Source organism: Anser brachyrhynchus (genome assembly GCF_964034855.1).
Source record: "Anser brachyrhynchus genome assembly, chromosome: Z".
NCBI classification, from domain to species: domain Eukaryota; kingdom Metazoa; phylum Chordata; class Aves; order Anseriformes; family Anatidae; genus Anser; species Anser brachyrhynchus.
This window is the reverse complement of record NC_137697.1, coordinates 6,149,314-6,168,538: the sequence shown is the minus strand read 5'-3', so window position 1 is coordinate 6,168,538 and position 19,225 is coordinate 6,149,314. Positions and strand designations below refer to the sequence as shown.

At 41.2% G+C, this 19,225-nt stretch overlaps 1 protein-coding gene across 6 annotated transcripts in view; it reads right to left on the bottom strand.

Moving 5' to 3' along the window:
- Positions 1-19,225, bottom strand: part of UNC13B (unc-13 homolog B) — a 212,801-nt gene that overhangs the window by 111,478 nt on the left and 82,098 nt on the right. Inside the window, exon 1 of one of the 6 annotated variants that reach the window (XM_080573400.1) lies at positions 1-19,225. This exon is cut by the window's left edge and continues 10,213 nt beyond it. The exons of the other annotated variants lie outside the window; for them this stretch is intronic. The gene's annotated coding sequence lies outside the window, so the exon portion shown is untranslated. 6 annotated transcript variants of the gene reach the window in all.

Here is a 19,225-nt window from a genome sequence, read left to right as displayed (position 1 = left end):
TTTAAGTGACATTTAAGGCAGAATCAAACCAGTAATTTAATTACTCTGAAGCTATTTGCTCTCCAAGTGATCATACTTATATTATCCCAAAATTCCCTTCCCTTTAACTCCTCTTCACACAGTGATTTTGATGTCAAATTCCAGCTGAGATACAAACCCTCCTAACAGAGAAGTGTGAGAAGTAAACAGACAACCTCAATTGTACCAGCAATAGGACATCTACAATTACTGTCTAATGGGTGAATACAAAAACTAAGAAATAGAGCACACAAATGAACTTACTAAGAGTTGATTGTCTTTTCAAGGCATGTGTTTAAATCCAGTAAGCTTCAAATGGAGCTATTGTATTACCAAAGTAAACACACGCACACAGCCCACTCAAAATAAAGAACAATTCTGCTTGTTTACTGCCTACTTGCAGTTTATACCCAGCCACTTCATTTGTTCCAGTCATCCACTTACCTTTCTGCTTCAAAATAAAAGGTTTAAATGTAAAGGAAATATATAGAATAGAAACTACAGAATACAATAGGTTGGTCTCATAGAAAAGACAAGTCCCGAAGGATTCCTAATCTTGTTAAAGGTTCACCCGATAATGAACTTTCACTGTGGAGATTATCAACACATTGTTTGTGTCCCATCTCAGGTATCGGGGAAAGCAACGTAAAAAGGCACCGAGAGTATCCTGTTCCACAGAAGCACTACGATGAGAAACCATGCAAAGTAGAAGGCATGTTTCGAAGAAAAAAAAAAAAAGGAAAAAAAAGCAAACAGTTTCTAAAAATCCAAAAAGCAAAAACCAGTAGAAGCCAGTGAATATAAAAGCCAAAAATGCAGAAATCCTGTCAGCTTCAAGGAGTATCCCTCAACAGAAATTCTTTAATTCACCAACACAATGCATCTTTTCCCTTTCCCAGGCAGTACCAAGTACAGTAAAAACTTCATCTCTGTCTTCAGTTGTGACTCAACAGAAAATATTGTACTTCAGAGGCAGAGAGAAAGCTGTGCAGCTATTGCTACTTTACTCCTCCTCGTCAGCTGCTTACTGCCTAGCTCCTCACACGCAGCCTCCCCGCTTCGCTCACACACCAACACTCCTCGCCTTGAAATGATTCTCCACTTTATTATCCATTCAGAAGGAAACACGAACTGATAGAGCCAATCTGACTAAAGACAAAGCGCGCTCCTTTGGCATTACGAGAGCAGGCAACAGAGCACAGCGAGGCGATCTGTGCTGGAAAAGCGCTCTGTCTGAATCCTGGCATCCTGCAGGACTGCGGAGCAGGGGGCTGGCAGAAAAGCCCAGGACAACATAATTAACCAGTTCCAAGAAGATTCTTTGCCCGATGCAGATATGTATGTCTATATTTGTATCTCCTGTTCATCCCAGACTAACTCACAAGGTTCAGCAATGCCCTCACTCAGACGGATCCTATCTCGTTTCCAAGGAAGACTAGTGCCAGCTCTGCCACCAGCGTGGGGGATTGAACACCCGGTGATCTTGCATTTCCCAAAAATGTAAGTCACATTGTTACATAAAGAATGACTGCCGAAATGCTGTGCACAGAATCGGATCCACTCACGTTGTACTGACACTTCTTCCCTAGGAAGTGAGCAGCAGCAGGCAGTGATCCCATAGGAAGTGCTTAATTAAGAAGTGCTTCTTATTTGCCCCACAAGCTGTCCCAAAGACATCCAACACACCGCTGCTAAAAAAATCTTTTTGGCCAGTTGGTCCACACTCACATCACATCCCCCTTTCCACAAATGCTCCCTGCATCCTGTCGGTAGGTCCCCCCTCGTGTACCCAACACAAGCACCTCCTTCCCAAATGCTGTTTCTCTCCTGTGCCTTTCACACCGAAGGCACTATAAGGGAGCTGCGTGTGTTTCCTGCTTTGCTCAAGGACAAATCACTGCATCTTTCAAAACAAAGTCTTTTTGCAGTGTGGGGTAGGATTCTGAAGAGGCCTCTATGACTTAGCTGTGGAAATGCCACTATCCTCCCATCTGCTCAAATACCTCCCACCTCCTTGTGAGCCAGCCGTGCTTAAAATGAGATTTGTTCCCCTCCATCATGCATCAAATCTCTTACCTATGCCAATACCAACTTTCATTCACCATTTCCTCTTACAAGCATCGCTGTGTTCCTAGGCTTGCCCTCACTGCATGGGATATTCCCGTGGCATCTGGAAGCATCAGCTGACAACAGCCAGGCTGGTGTCTCCATCTGCTTATTTATCTGATGGACACAAGCACAAGTTTTGCACACAGGCAGACTAATGCCACGGTGCACAATACTTGGTCTGAACAGCAACAGCAGTGAACGCAGGTGCAGACACAGCACTGCCCCTTGCACAGACACCAAGCCACCGACCTCGTTCCAGACCCTGTGTGAGGCTGGAGTTCAGTGACACCCTCCATCCCCCAGAGAACCCTCCTTTTTTTTGCTCTTTCCCTTGCTGCAAGGCCAGGGACCATAGGTTGGACTTTCAGAGGTGCTTTAGCTTTAAATGCCTTTAGGAGCCTGACCCCGAGGTTCTCATTATATGTTTGCACCTCTCTAGGAGAAGGCTCATACCCAACCAAGGGCACCAAGTTCCACTGCAAAAGAAATGATTGCTACTAAACACACCAATTACAGCACTTCAGCTCAGAGCTGAAGCCCCATATCAAATGCATCCACATAATGATGAAGACTGCCCAAGTGAGAAAATAAAAATGCAATCCAAACCGCTGCATATAAGACAAAAGAAGACTTTGTCGGGGTATCATTTGCAGTAATAGTTTAAAAAAGAAAAAGCACCAGCCAGACAATACTCATTTAACGTTAGTGTTAACTGTCTTTAGCACTTGGATTACCCATTGCACAGCATTGTAGGCTTTTGTTTGCCCTACTTTTTCCAATGATCTGAGTACAAGCAGAGCCATTGTCATATTGCCGTCGCTCTTCACATCTCTTCTTTCCATGGTCTTTGCCTGTCCCCGCAGTCATCAATGTACTAGCACAGCCAAGTCAAAAATGCACTGGGGACAAACACAAACCTCCACCCACGGCTCGAGACCCTGACAGCCTGTGCAGATTTCCAAGCACTACCACATAAAACCCCAATACTCCCATGAATGCCTTGTAAGAACAGGAACAGAAAAGTAACATGAAAAGAGTGAGCAAGATTCAGTAGACAAAGAGACAGGAAACATCATTAATAGAGGTCAAGAGCAAAGAAGTGCTGGAAAGCGTCATGGTCCTCTCCATGGCTCACAAGGAGCTAGAGAGGAGGAAAATATGGTTATGAACAGAGAAAATACAGGTGAGCTCTCAGCAGCTAGGCAGATTGCACCTTTCAAACACTTAAAATCTCTTAGCTAACACAAAGGAGATTGACACAGGCGCTGTTTTTCAGGAATGCTTCATTTATGGAAATAGTGAAGATAATCTGAAATTAGGACACAATTCACGTCTAATGAAAAGCCTATGAGAAAGTGTGCTTTACCTTAAGGCTCAGAGCACTGAGTTATTTGCCTTCTACGAGAGAAATAAACTTCCACTTAAAAATTTAAATACTTTGTACTGTAATTTTTTTTTAATTTGCCAACAGATTTTAATTTTAGGTTGAGCCAGCAGGGAGTTATTAAAACTGATAAAACCAGGCTCAGCTATATAGGCCAAACGCTTTGATGTCTGCGAGGTATACATTACCCTTTCTTCTTTTTTAATCCTCATTATCTTCCTATTTGATTCTAACTTCCTGTAAAGTACTGAATTACCGATAAAATTGTGTAAGTAAGCAATTCCTCCACGAGCACGAGTGGATTAACCAAAGAAAAAAGAGGACACTTCAAGCACAGGTCCTGCTCCTCCCTCTCCTACACACTCACACTCCTTTCTCCCTGTAGGAAAACAAGCAAGAACACTTGGAGTGCCCTGGCTCCTAAGGAAATACAAAACTGGGGGGAAAAAGTAAATTAACCGATATTACATAAAGAGAAGAAACAGAGAAGAATGAAAAATCAATGGAGACAACCTGAATGGAACAGCGGGGATAAATTCTGCCCAACTCATACTCAGGTTTAATTCATCTCACAAATGGACTCAGACATCTCTGACCCAAGAGCTCTCTAAAATAAATTATTTTCCTCCCATTGAAGCAAACAAAAAGAACCATCTGTCCCAAATGAAACTGCCTCTTGCATCTCCCTGAAGACAGAGTTTTCAGTAAGGTAGTTTGGGTTCAGAGCTGCACTGGCCCTTAGAAGTTCAAATACACAGCGTAATATCTATCATCAATTGATTCTGCAATGAAAACATGCTATTTATTATCTTCTTCAAAGCCACACAAAGATCAAAATCAATCTACAGTCTAAAGACTGAAGTGCTAATGAAAAAGCAGCGACTTTCTGCTGTTTGACAGCCATCCCCAGTGAATACCGTGCTTTGAGGAGCTGTGCATCACCACAACATAAGCAGTGCTGCTCAGACAGTAAGCTGGAGATGGTATATTCCAAGGCATTTAAAGCTATCGTGTCAATGCCATTTCTCTCATTACAGCCACCCAACGGCTCTAGACCACATTCATCAAACACTACATTTAGGACGTTGCCTTCAGACAAAAGAACAAGTTTCTTCAAGTAAGGTGTCACACAAAGCACAGATTCTTTCTTTTCCCCTTAGGATAGGTGGGAGGCAAGGTGCAAAAGCAATCTTCAAGCTTGGGAGGAAACAAAGGCACAGGTCCCTCCTATAGCACCCAGAACACCCCAGAAACTGTTACTGGCCAGAGATTAGCCTTCAAACACCTGAAGGAAAAGGAAGGGCATGTAATCTTCCTCAAAGCCCCCAGAATCCCCCTTCTTTAAAAAGGGTTTTTCTTTACATAAGAAACGTTGAATTATTTGGTTTACAGAAAGACAAAACAATTAGCACTGGTACATTAAAAAACTGCTGAAGATCAGATGTACCGGGACTGTCTACCTTCCAAGGACAGGCAACGCAAGTCCATCTGCTGTAAACAGGTGAGCCCAAACCACCAACTGACTTGTTATCTTTGTACTAGAGAAGATAACACTCCATGCGTTAACATTTATTTGAATGTAAGGATGTCTGCTGAACCCTGGGAATGAAGGATATTTCCAAGGCTAAGCACAGAGCAAGATTCAAGGAGTGAGACTTCTGTTAGGTAAATGAAAAACCTGGAGTTAAAATAGCACTAATGCTTTTGCAGGGTGATGAATCCTCATGCTTCTCTAGGCCAATTTTTACCAGGCAGGGATTGAGGGGAGACCTCAGAGCTGTCTGCAAGGAGTCCTCCCACCTCCTTCCTCTGAGGCTGCTGCTGCCACACCAAAAACTCCTCTGAGAGTTTACACACACTTGGCTTTTGGGAGACAAAGCCAAAAGCTATCAGCTCTGAAACCCAGTGCTTCACAAAAAAAAAAAAAAAAAAAGGCTGCTTTATTCTCATCCAATAGGTTCCAGTCACCCCAGGACACAAGCCAGCCTTATTTCCCAGACACCACGCTCCTTGCAGAAGCTGCTGCTCAGACACTAGCACCCCACTCATCACAGCCCACACCAGCCTTCAGAGTCACATTATAAAAGCAGAGCTGATTCAGGTGGCAGGCTCAGGTTAACATCCTGTCTCCTCATGCCCCAGCAATGACAGATACCAAAACCTTTCTTAAATGTTCTCCTGAAAACAAGCAAATGCCTCCAGGGCTCTTGTTCCGGGTTTTGGCTGCCCACCCATAAGTGATGAAGCTTTTCTCGAGCTGAATTGTCACTCTCCATTTTTAATCAAAATGTAGAAGCAGAAGATGGATTTTCAGCAAATCTTCCACATTGCCCTCTACAACTCAGCTAACTCAAAAATTTCACCAACTGGCTGCTCCCATTCCAGAAGCAGCTATTAAACTGGCTTTTAAATCAGAGTCAGCCTGAGTATCTCAGGTCAACAGGCAGTGAGGACGCATTTATAGCAGAGAAAACTCTCCCTCTGCTGCTTCCTCCTTCAAATTACATCTCTCTCCCTCCTAATGGCATCCATAACATAAGGACTTGATATTCATGAAATTGGAAAATTACAATCAATGCCTTAATTGCACACCTAATTAAATAATCAACATCACTAAAACGCACAGGCATCTGAGCACAGACATGCTGGAGGTGGAAAAACCTGGAATTATACTCTGAGCTGTAATTGCTTTTTTGATCAACAAACCTGGGAAGCAAAAGTTGCAGATGATTTGAAATACAGACCTCAGGTAAACGTAACAGCCTTCAGACATGAACCAGCTGGGGCACACACAAGAGACGTAAACCAGTCAACATTTATATCGTAAATGCAGATAAAGACATAACAGGTTTAACGTGCAACAGCGGAAAGCTAGGTTAGACATCTGGAAAAGCTTTTAATCATAAGCAAGCAGAGGTCGTCTAGGGAAGCTACAAAATCTCCAACCCAGAAGTTTTTAATAAGCAGGAGCACATGCACTTTTCAAGGATGCTTTGGCGGAAAATGGATGGTCTAATTAATCTCCTCACGTACTGACCAGGTCTGATGTTTATTGCTCCTTACTTATATCATTCCACAACTTGTCTCAGGTAGAAAATTACATGGTAATACACATACCAGCTAACAGGCACCTGCGTCCTAACTTTGCGTGTCACCTTGGCAGGCTATTTAAAGACTCCGGTGTCAGCTGAGCACTGTCACCCTTTTGGGACCATTGCACTAGTGATAGAAGACAAAGCTGTGTTATTCCCCACAGATGGTCTGTGTTACAGCCCAGCTGTCCACCGCATTGCAGCTCAGTTCAAACACTGAAGAGCCCTGCAAAACCCTACCTGAGCTTGACAGTGAGAATAGGGAAATGGCCTCTGATAAAACCGCTTGTGCATTCTGCAAAATGTAGGTCCAAAACATAAGGATTTGGCTACTGGAATTCTGATCCTAATTCTGCAGCAAACATTGAAGACATCTCCAGCACCCATTTCTGTTTCAGGATCCACCCATCCTCTTTTCGTCCAGCCTAAATCAGCACTGTCAGGACATGATACTCTGCTCATCTCCTCCTGCATGCCTTCAGCACAAAGTAGCTGTGTATCCCTCAGATTTCTCAGGGCTGATTTTCTTGCTCTGGATAAAGGTTCCATTGTTAAAAAGGGCTGAAAAAAGCACTTTTTTTTTCTTCCCACATTATTTCAGGATCCAGATTTTTATTATTATTTTATTTTGCTATACACAACTTTACCCTACAGGGTAGCACTTTCTGTGAATTTAGTTTATTCCTTCTCCGGTTGGAGGTAAACCCCTTTCTCAGCAAGAAGAGAGGGAGTCCTACTGCTCTCTGAGCAGGAACCTCTTTGTTTCCTTTGCATTGCTCAGTGCATGACCATATGTATTATTTGTTGCATTGTAGCCATACCCTACAATAACAATCACTGTTATATGCAGTGGGTTAAGGAGTGTTCACTGCACACATCACCATATTATTCAAGTAATTTAAACATCTGGTGTTTTCATATAATTTCTGTAAAGTTTACAAGTCCCCATTGCAGTGAAGAATGAGGGCATAATCAGGTCAAGACCTGTGCCATTTGGACAGCCATCTCAAGATAAGCAAAGCCAGATTTTTCAGATTACTTAAATTTGGAGCACCTCAAATACTACGAAGCCTGGCTTACAGCTTCAGTTATTGCTGTGATGGCTCATTTCCAGCATCTTAAGTCAAATAATCAGAAATCAAGCAGTGGGTCACTGGGAGAAGCAATGGAAAAACACTCCTCCAAGGCCACCATAACATGGCTTGTCCAGCATCACATAACAACGGTGTGGAAGACAAATAATAACTAGTAACAACGTGGAGAAATAACCAGCTACCTCTGCTGACACAGATTGCTTTCTCTACCTGCACTTTCTCCCTCATTTGCTACAGATGTACCAACTTTCAGTGAGCATGGAAAAAAGCTTTGCACTACACCACCTTCGCCTTAATGACTGCTGGCTAAAATAATATTCCTTTCTCTGTAGGTAGGAATAATTTTGTACATTTATATTCCCCGCAGAAGACAGCACTTGATTAATGAACCAAAATGTTCCATAAATACTTGTTATGAACCACATATATGCCTCAGTCAGTCTCTAAGGACACTGTTAGCGTGTGCAGTGAACAAGAAAAAGGGACACTGTCACACTAGCTCTGAAAAAGCTGACCCCAGCAATCACACCGGTATTAATAAGCCCTGACACAGCTTTCACACCTCCAGTAAAGGCATTTGACAGGTTCTACAAAACGGGCCTGAATGTTGGTCTAGGAACCCAGTCATGAGAAAGGGGAGGAAATTCAATGCAAAAAAGTGAAAATAACTGGATTTAGCAAGCCTCTGCAAGGGGATAAAAACTGCACCACAAGCCAGGCTCAGCTCAGCTATGTAAAGCAAAGTTAAACAACTGAGTGACCAATTAACCCCTTTGTCAAGCCTGTGATGGGAAGGACAACCACATTTTGACCAAAACACACCCAAATCCTGAGCAGAGGGGTCAGGGGGAGCATTCCTGTAGCTGATTCTGCTCTGTCTCAGATCACCGAAGCCACGCCACCTCCACTGGAGCTGAAGAGGAGCAGATTCAAATACAGGATGAGAAAAGGATGATTCCAGCAGCTGCACATAGTTGTACGTTAACTAGCTATTACTACTGTCAGCTAAAAATAGAGAGACTTGATTAGAATGAGTAACATGTATCCATGTCACACAAATATAAAGACGCTGTACTTGCTTTAAATTAAGTTTCCTAAAACAAGGCGTAACAAAATTCAGAGTGAATACGCCAGACAATCTATAGATGTGTGTAGACAAAACTGGATCCTTCAAGTACCCTGTTTTTGAGATATCATGAAAACACATGCATGCATTTCAACCTGCTGTACTAACACGATATGCTGAATAAAAATAGAAAAAATTTAAATAATTTGCAGCAAAATTTAGCATTCTCAGTTTCTCAACAACAGTTTCTCAAAAATGTGTGTGCTATCTTAAAAGACAAGGTGAATATTGACTCATTAACAAAAATAAAAAAAACAGATGGAAACATGGCTAAAATAAAACTGATCTTTTACATAAAGTAATCTCTATTTTGGTTACACACAAGAATAAGTGAATTATACTTAGAGCAACAGCCAAGGTGGGGCTAAATACACAAATCAGTTCAAGGTTAAATCTAAATTTCCTTCTAGCTGGATAGCTCTATTATTTCCTTTTTAGTACATATCACCGATTTAATGTTCCTTTAATATTCTCTGCTGCTTTTCAGGCTCTCCTAAAAAGATAATTTCCTAGTGCTAGCTTTCAGAAACTTTTAATGAGTATGTGTTCAATTGCAATTTACCCTCTAAATAAGCAACAGAAATCTCATGGGAAATTTTTAAAATCTCTTTAAGAACAAAACTGTTTATATCCTACACCATATTTTCTGAAACTGTTACAACTTGATCATTTGTCAGAAAACAAAATTATAGCTCTGACAGGTTCATTACCAAGCATGAATCACTGATACACACCGTTCTTCAAGAAACCCCTCAGACTGTCTTGGATCCTTAGTATTTTCTGCACAAGTGTATCGAGAAGTCATCATCCAAGAGGGACTGCGATATGATTTTGACAATTTTATTTCAGTATCTACGTGGCAAATACCTCTCCCACACACCTCTGGTTGTGCTCTGAAGCCCACAGGGTCCTGCAAAACAGCAGAGCTCGGCAGTAAAGGCAGGCAGGTGGGCAGTGTGAACATGGGGAGGTTACGCTACAAAAAACAGTTACGGAGGCTGTGGTTCCACGGACATTTCTCACAGCCTACTTAGAGGCTTCCTAGATGATGAAGTCCCGTTCTTCGCTCCCACAGGCGACTGTCATATAATAGCTTTCATAAACAGACCCAATTTTAGATTAATTAGAAACAGAAAGGGCAAAGAAACCCATTTGGAAGCTGTTCACTAACAATTAGAAATATCACTTTCTGATTTCTAGCCTGGGTTTGTTCATAACCAGCTTATACCCTTCTGTTCTTGCACTAACATTAACCTTTAGCTTAAATAGCTGCAAAACTTGCCAATATTTACTCCCCTGCTCTATTAGTACATGGCAGCAACATCTGCTCTAAGCTTCCAGTCTGCTCAGCTAACTGAGCCATACTTGCCTGGCCTCAGCTCACACCTTCAGCATCTCCCCTCCCAGGACTGCCCCAGTGTCCCCTCTCTCACAGCTTATCCAAATCATTTGCTGGTTTCCTGTGTGGCATCATCTTAGAAATAGCATGGAAATAGAATCACAGAATGGTTTGGGTTGGAAGGGACCAAAAAGACCACTTAATTCCAACCCCCTGCCATGGGCATGGACACCTCCCACCAGACCAGGTTGCCCAAAACCCATCCAGCCTGGCCTTGAGCACTGCCAGGGATGTGGAAGTCCCATCCTCCACAGTGTCATAATTTGTTCAGACTCTGAACAATAAGCAGACAGTAGACACTTTGCTGGTGGCCGTGACACAGCCTAAAACTCCTTTTTGCATGCTAAGAGTCCTGGACACAAAGAAAGTTCTCGTATCATCTGGAGAACTACTTTCCAATGGAACGCAATCATTTACTTCCTTTTTCTATGGAGTTATGATACTATTCAAAACATTTGCTAATATTGCACTGATATTGTTTCACTTATGATGTGCTCAGCCAGTGCTGTTCAGCTCATCCCCTCCCCAAGCCCTGTGCTTTGTAAGCCAAAGCACACTGCTATTTCTCCAGAGCAGCATTTCTTGTACAGATTGTCTCAGTAATACGCAACACAGGGAAATATCCCCTCTGCCCACGCAGAGCCTTAAAAATAAGTGTGTGAAGTCTGGCTCTCCCAACAGCCAATGCTATTTTTAAGAGCTGCGTATGTGGCAGGTAGGAGTCTCCCCACCCACCTCTCCCATTGCACCCCTATTCTGAGCAGGAGGAACTGACTTACTCCAGTGCTAGATCAATCTCAATTTCCACTTAGCACCACGTGCAAGTGCACATGGAGGTGGCCAGGACACAGTAGGTTTCTGTGCCACACTCCACATCAGATACAAACCTTTGTCAACAGCATGCTGGTTCAATTCCTTCTGCCATTACATGTTCAAACCAAAGCACAAAGGGGGATTTTGCATAAAATGGCAATGGCTGCCTCAGCTCTAACACTTTTAGTACTCTTCTATTGATGATGATATACTGTTAATAGGACTTGGTCTGTTCTCCAAAAAGATTGGGGTTCCATTTATTCTTAACAGCTTCAAACAACTTCTTCAGCAAGTCCTGGGAAAGTATATGGACAAAGTATTTGAAGAAGTATTGATACAAGCATGAACGAAAGCTGGACAGCAGCAGGGAGGGGAAAAACATTTACTGTACTTCATCCCAGTTCTGAGGTGCTTTGTGCATATTGGATAGTTTCTTCAGTCTACAACGCACAAGCCACTTCTGCAGACAAACACAGAAATTGCTGTGACCAGATTGAGAGAAACGATAAAGACAAAAAGGCAGCATTTCTGCGCACAGTGTTAATTGGGAACCTAGGAACAGTGTGAGACATAAGGTCATATACCCACATTGCCATCTCACTGCTGCCACCCACATCTCGCTCTCTGATCAGCAGCAGCACAATTCCAGTGGGAAGGAAGGTGAATACGGAATCTTTTCCTTCAGAAAACACCAGCTTGTCAGAATCCAGCCCTGTTTCACAGGATCGTGATGAATGTCAAAGGGCATATCTCTCAGGTCTGAGATATCTAAACAGGGAAGGGATTGCAGGGAAGAGGCATTACCTAGACAAGAGCTGCAGCTTAGCAGTCAGTGCACTTTGTAAAATGGAGAAAATCTATGTTAAAGTCTCTGTACTGCCCAGTTTAGGCCAGCAACCAGTTGTTCCCCCCATCCCTTTATTCCAGATATATTCTAACTTAAGCTGATGGCTCCTCTGCAGAGGGGTTTCCCTTCCCAGATCACATCCCAGTCAATCTCAAAAAAGCCAGAATCAAAAAATCTAGCTCCTAAAAATGAAAAAACAAAACAAACAAACAAAAAAAACAACACAGAACTATACCATACAAAAGACCCAGCCACTTCCCTCCAGCTTCACTCCAGAAGTCAGTCACTCATGAAGTATTTCAAATCAAAAAATGAGATCTAACAGCAAACTATTCATACACATCCCAGTACTGGCATGTGTCAGTGTGACCTTACAAGTCACAGAACAGGACCACACAGTTCAACCACACCTGGTTACTCAAGCTCAACGTGCAGTGCTGGAACAAAGCAGGATGTGCCTGGCTGTGGAACATCCTGTGCTTGTAATCTATATCCTAGATGCTGCACAGACAGCCTTCCCTTTCTTGTTAAGGAAATCAATGGAATAAACATTGGAAAGGAAGTAAAATGCACTTCGATTCTCATTTAAAGGCTTCATAATTATTTTGAGCTGTAGATGTGTAGAGTTTACAATATAAAACTAGAAAAGTGAAGCTGTAGTCCTGAATAGTACTACAGATTAGGAAAAGAAATAATGTCTGAATTTTTTGGTTTTTGTTTGTTTGTTTTTTGTCCTTCTCATGGAGGCTATCCCCAGGTCTCACAAGCCCACAGGAGCCTTGCAACGGAAAAAGTAAAATAGTGCCAGGAAAAGTTAACTGTGCACTCCTATCCACTCTGCAAACGTCTGTTATAGCTTTAAGAAAGCTTCCCAAGTCTTCCCAAGTTTGTGGTTTTTTTCTCCCTCTAGTCAGCAAATGGGAACTTGGTTTTCACCAAAGGGGAAAGATATCCTGTGTGCCAGGGAATTCAGGCCTTCAACACTGAAATTGTTTTTTTAGCAGAAGTGAATGGAATTGGAGTATTACTGCACCGATATGCTTAAAGAAACTCACAGAAAATCTGGTTAGCCATCAAATAGGCTTCTAGCTGCTCTGGTCATCATGAAAAGCATTTCTGACCAGCATGCTGCTGCACAAGACATGCATTCCTCTTAGTTTTAGCGTAGGTACTGTAAAAAGGGGAAAGCCTTCTGATTTTTCCCACTGGAGATAAGGTTATTGAAAATCTGCTGAAAATCACAACAGCTGCATTAACGATGGTACAAGACTATTTCCTTGTGTGTGTACACAAATAATTACGTTTGCTATAACGTAACATTTGATGTAAAGCATGTAAAAATGCTAGTAGGTTTCAGAGAATCTTGGTAATGATAAACAAACATTTTATTCCAAACAGATGGATATGCAGATATCTTATTTGAGATGCTTGGAGATGAAAGAACGCTTCCCTCCTCCGAGCAGAGCATGTCAGCCAAACCTTCCCTCAAAGAGATGCATCAAGAGACAGCAGACACAGGTTGTTCAAGTACCAGGGAATTGCCTCACACTAAAACCTGCCTCGGAAACGCCAATGGGGGGCTTTGGCGAATCCCACAAGACTTGCCAATCCGCAAAGTCAGAAGCCACGCAGGGAAGTAAAATCATGACAAGGGAAGATGCTAGGAGGTCTCCACTACTTTTGTATTTAACTGCTTTATAAATAATTATTGTTGCACGTTCCCTAAGAAGCACGAAAGCCACATATGCATTTTATAGATGAAGTACGCAGAAAGCATTTGTCACTGCAAGCACTGCCACCCAACATCAGCCTGCACTACAGCTGGCAGCGACCCTTGCACTCATGCCTTACCACCTGCTCTCTGGAGCAGGAACAGAGATTTCCTAAGCACGAGGGTGCTCTCCAGACCCCCACCAGCTCTGATCCCTGAGACATTTGATCAGCAACGTTGATATAGCTGAAAGCTAAAGATAACCTTTATAAATACCACAGGTAAAAAAGGAAGACGTCTAAGTGGAGATGTCGTTTCTCTGCATAAAGAGAAGTTTCTGGTAACTTTCTGAAAGAGTACATAGTGCTTCGGTTTGCTTCTTTGTCACTGTGTGGGAGGCTTTCAAAATGCAGAGCTTACTCATCTTCACGGGACTGATGAAAAGACACCTTGGCAACAAAGCTTAAGGGAAGTGAAATGTCGAAAGTAAACTATTGCATGGACTGCACCGTTCCTGAGAGGCACAAAGGGTTTCTGGCTCAAGGCAAGTACATCCTCCATTAGCCACCACGCAGTACCAGTTGTACTGCTCAGAGGGCTCGCATTCATATGTAGGCAGTGTAGTCTAGAAGGGACTCTTCAAGGCACCTCACATAAGATGACAGTAGTTTGCAACAAAACTTTTCTTTGTCAAAATAAAAATAGAGCTTCACACTCCAAAATCAGCGATACAACATCGCCCCTGGACCAGGGCTTTTAAAAGTGAGAGCCTGATGGTTGTTAACGTAGTTACAGGTGCTTGATCAGAAGTGCTGACTGTATAAATGTAGGGCATGGGAAAATAAGACTGGGGATAAGACTGGGTACCTGTAAGACTAGAGAACAGTCATTTAATCCCATGCTCTGGGTGCTTATCATATTCCAGAACGATGTCATGAACTACATCTGCCACCTCGGTACGTGATCTAGTTACACAGCCATCATCAAGAACAGACTATTGACATTTAACAGTCAACATCTGAGATTAAAATCAAAATAATTGGTATAAAATGGCATCTATAAGAAGAAAAGCCGAAGAGTGAACACTGCTACAATGACATTGGTTTTGAAACAACAAAAAAAAAAACAGTATATTGAGGTATTTAATCTTCAGACATAAAAGAGAAAAGTGATACAGAATACTTTTTCCCCCAATACATAGAATCTGTTTAAGTGCATAAAATTCCAGGCCCCACACACTCTTGTAATACCTTTAAATGCTGAAAGATTTTCTTAAGATGCAATATGATAATTTCTCTGAATTTCTCCTCTTCTACAGTGAGCCAATTCTTCAGTATTATACAAAACTCAGAGTCAAATTTGTTTAAAAGTCACACAGCCACATCCCTAGCTGAGGGCTATTTCAGTTAAGGAGAGCTGCAAATTGAAAATGCAATAGCCATGTGTTTGTTGTTCTTCTGGAAAAAAAGCTCCCACAGAAGGACTGCAGCAGACGAGCTATCAATTAATCCCTCTTTGTAGACAAAGTTCTAAGTGTGAAGGTGAGAATTATTGAGTCATTCCTCTCAGGGCTGAATATTCTAGGTTGATTTTGGCATAATTAATTTTCCTCTTCACAAACACAGAAAGAGCAGCAGAAAATAAGAAAAAGAAACTATGCATGCTACCACAAAGCTTTTTTAATAAGCATAGTTACAAATTTCTGAGCCACTTTTTAGCTGTCAAGTCTTAATTAAAATACTACATTTCTCTGACTCATGGTGCTGTGGGATGTATGCATATTATTCACATGAATATTAATCTCTTCTCAGGTAGGAGGCTCAATTGCTCAGGAGATTTATAATCACATCACATATGGAAACTTATTGGGTGTCTTTTTTTCAAATTTCAGCCAGATAATTAACAATTAAGAGCATTAAGAACCGTTTCAGTAGCCTGTGCTAGAGGAATCCAACAGCTCAGATCAGTGACCTGGAGCTCCACAAGTACTAATATGAAATAATATCACAGACTGAGGAAAGAGAACATGGAAAAGAGCTGGAGGCACTGCTTTGAGCATGAAGGACTTAAGCAGCAGCTGTAAGGGCTGAAACAAAAGAGGAAGATAGTCCTCTTGAAAGCTTCTAGGTAATGACAAAAGATTGAAAAATGTTAATATGGTGCTCAGATAAATGAGGCAAGACCTTTCCAAACAACCAACAGAATCACCTGAGACATTAGACTACTATCTCTGGGACCTTTAAAATCCTGATACCCATCTGGATAGTCTGTATTGGTAACACTGACTTTCAAACAAGGTATAGAAATAAGCTGATGATGCAGAAAGTGCAGAAAGCAACTAGCAGAGAAGCTCTTCTAGGTTTGAGAGAAATGACAGAGAAAGGAGTTGAGGATGCAAATGTATCTGAGAAAACTGTGACAGTTTTCCTGATGCTGTGGAAAGAAAGGAGTGAGGCACACTAGATAACCACTATGTAGCTCAAAACCACAAACTAAAAAAATTCAGAAAATCAGTAGCTAGAACTCATGAGAAACAGGCTTGAAGGGCAATGAGATCAGGAAGCTGTTTTAGCAGTTAACAAAACAGCATTAACAAGCATAAATCACCAGCCGTCTCAAGTGAAGAAGCAGAAAAGGAGGTGCATTGAGAAACCAGTTCAAACACATCGCAAGCTCTTCAGAGGGCTTGGACCTTGAACTACAGATATCTTCCTGATGGAGTTTTTAAGGATGAGCATGAATACAGAGGGAAGAAATCAGAAGCCCAAAGCACAAAATTAAAAACCTAGCAGTGAACACACAGTATGACCAAAAAAACAATGCCTACTACTCACAGGAAAGGAGAGCTATCATCAGGTGGCATTAAGATGCCTGGAACATTTGATGCCTTAATTGCTTCTGGTTTTCACTGACAGGGACAACTGCAGTCAGGTAGCTAACAAAATTAAATGTTGTTGGCTTTTGTTTGTGTTTTTAAAATAAGTTTAGTTAGTTTAGCAAGTTAGGAAAGATGCTGCTGTAAAGAAAAACAAATGCAGGTAATTATTTCTGAGTCAGCTGGCCCTGATAAATCTTCATCCTCAGATACTAAGGTGCAACACTGCCAATCCATACAGCACTAAGAACTTGAAAAACAGGCAGTGCACCTAAAGATGGGAAAAGGGCACACCAAGCATTTATGCTTAAGAAATAGGAAGAGGGTGACCTACGTAATTATGAAGAAATTATAATTACATAACTTCTTCTTTTCCTCCTGGGAATTAAAGACTGGAACAAATAATCAAATTATCTGCAAATCATCTATAACATAAAAAGGAGAGAAATAACAGGGAGCATGGTTTCATCAAAAGTAGAACTGTGTCAAATGCATTTAACTTCCTTCTACAACAAGGTAAATTAGTCTTAGGGGTATGAGAACAGAAGAGAAAGTTTTATACCCTGAGGTCTTAATGAAACTGCTAAAATAGATTGAAACACACTGGAAAAATTATATTCAGGGTAGGCAAACTCAAAGAATGCATCAAGTAGGGACTCTCCGGCAGTTCTAGTAGCGCACAGCCTGGCAGCTTGAGTACTACATAACTTCTCACATATGACTTGAAGGATTTGTAGGCATAACAGATTACAAAGAGACAGACAGAAATGTGTTTAATGAGTGAAAAAAAACAATTCTGTAAGAACAAGTGCAAATCCATATACAGATCTAATCCAACACAAATATAGGCCAGGGAATGATTGACAAAACCCTTCATCAGAAGGGATCTCAGCTCTGGAAAGAATAAAAGGATAACCATGCATCAGGATTGCTAGCCTGAGACAAAAAGGTATCACCACAGCAAGACACCTGATATCTTGGGATATCAGGATCACAGCCTCGGAGAACAAAGTCGTGTGTGCTCTGTAGTGCACATGAGCAGGCTCTCGGCTGGGTTTCCACATTCAGCTTTGGACACTGTACTTCAGAAAGAAAAAAAGAATGAAAAAAGACAAGGGCTGATTAAAGAGTGCGTATAAAAATTGACAAAGAAAAGGCTAAAAGGGTCCATTCGCAAATATGAGAAGAGTGAGCGGGGCTTGGTTCTCTCTTAGCAGCAGCCCTCCAGTGGAGGAAGGGAATCAGTTCTGCACCTTTACTGCTTGTCCTACACAAGAGAAATGGATTTATATGGAGCAAGAGAGATCTACAGCAAAGGTTAGGAAAAGCACGATAAAGACAGCTAAAGCCTTAACAGCCTGCTGGAATACTCCAACACTTAAGATTTTTGTTTTAAGGAAAGTTTGAATCAAAAGCTAGCAGTGGTTAACACAAAGTGAATTGTGACATTTTGGTGTCACAAAACCACCAGTTTAGAAACACTAAAGGGGTGTTTCTGCTAACAATCATTTCAAAGCATGTCTTACTTTAAAAATTCAGCAGAAATACTAAATCAGAATACATTAATCAGAAGTTTTGATTAACACTGAATCACCACATGGACCTTGTACTCTCTTAGACTGAAAGATATCTAGGGAGAGGCATCAGTGAACCTCTTGTCCTTTCTAGTATGCTTGTGCACACGTTTTCCGTATGCACAGAACTAAACTCTTTTGCTTGCACATGCTACAAAACAACAATGGAAGTTCCCTATCTTATTGGATGCTAATGGTAGCCTTCAATTTCCATGTCACACTGATAGTTTTGACCTAAATTCATTCTGCTCAAAAGTGAAGTAACACAGTATTTGTTAGCTGGGAAATAATTTACAATCCAGATAAGCCAAGGGAAAAGCCATTTCTCCTATGGCACTTCGGATGCCTTCCCAGACAAAAGCCTTGTCTTCACAAATATTTGCAACAGATCCAGCAGAGAAAGAAAAGTTCTGCTGATGATCAATAGATCCTGTAAAATTATTTCTTATTAAGAAAAAAAAGCTATATAAGAAAGTACTTACTTCTAAATGAAATATATTAACTCTGCACTTTGTACCTATATTGGTAATAGGCAATATTTTATCATCTATAGAACATGAACACAACATATGGTTTCTTTCTGTGGGCCTACAGACACATAAAAGCAAAAGATTTGTAATTAAAAAAAAACCTTTGGGGGGGATTAATTGCTGTTTTCTAAAAACAACACTGTTTATACTGTTGAAGAAAATGTCGCAACCTTTTCCTTTTGACTTCCCAAATCAAGATTATTTATTTTTAAATCTTACTTTCATGAGCTGGAAATACCAAGAGACTTATTATACACCCACTTTCAATTAGTATATATAAAAATATTTGATGTAAAACTTCCCAAGGAACATTTTCACACGACAAATAATACAGATAACTCCTACTAAGCTAACAAGCTATCCTCAAGTTGCCTTGAGGTCTTCATTCTCTTGAAGTCTTCATTTTTAACAGTTCAACACAAACCGTTTAGTACCAAACCTTTTTTGATTACCATATACAAATTTTTAGCTAAGTTCCTGCTTCTGCATCTTTTCTCATAATTCATCTCTAGTTCCAAAAAACAGTGTCCAAAATGTTTGGTAGAATTAGATAGCTCTAAGACCATCAAAACATGCTGCAGTCCTACACAGTATTTTAGATGGTTTTTTGTCTGCAAAACATCAAAACTGTAACAGGAAAAAGAAATTAAACC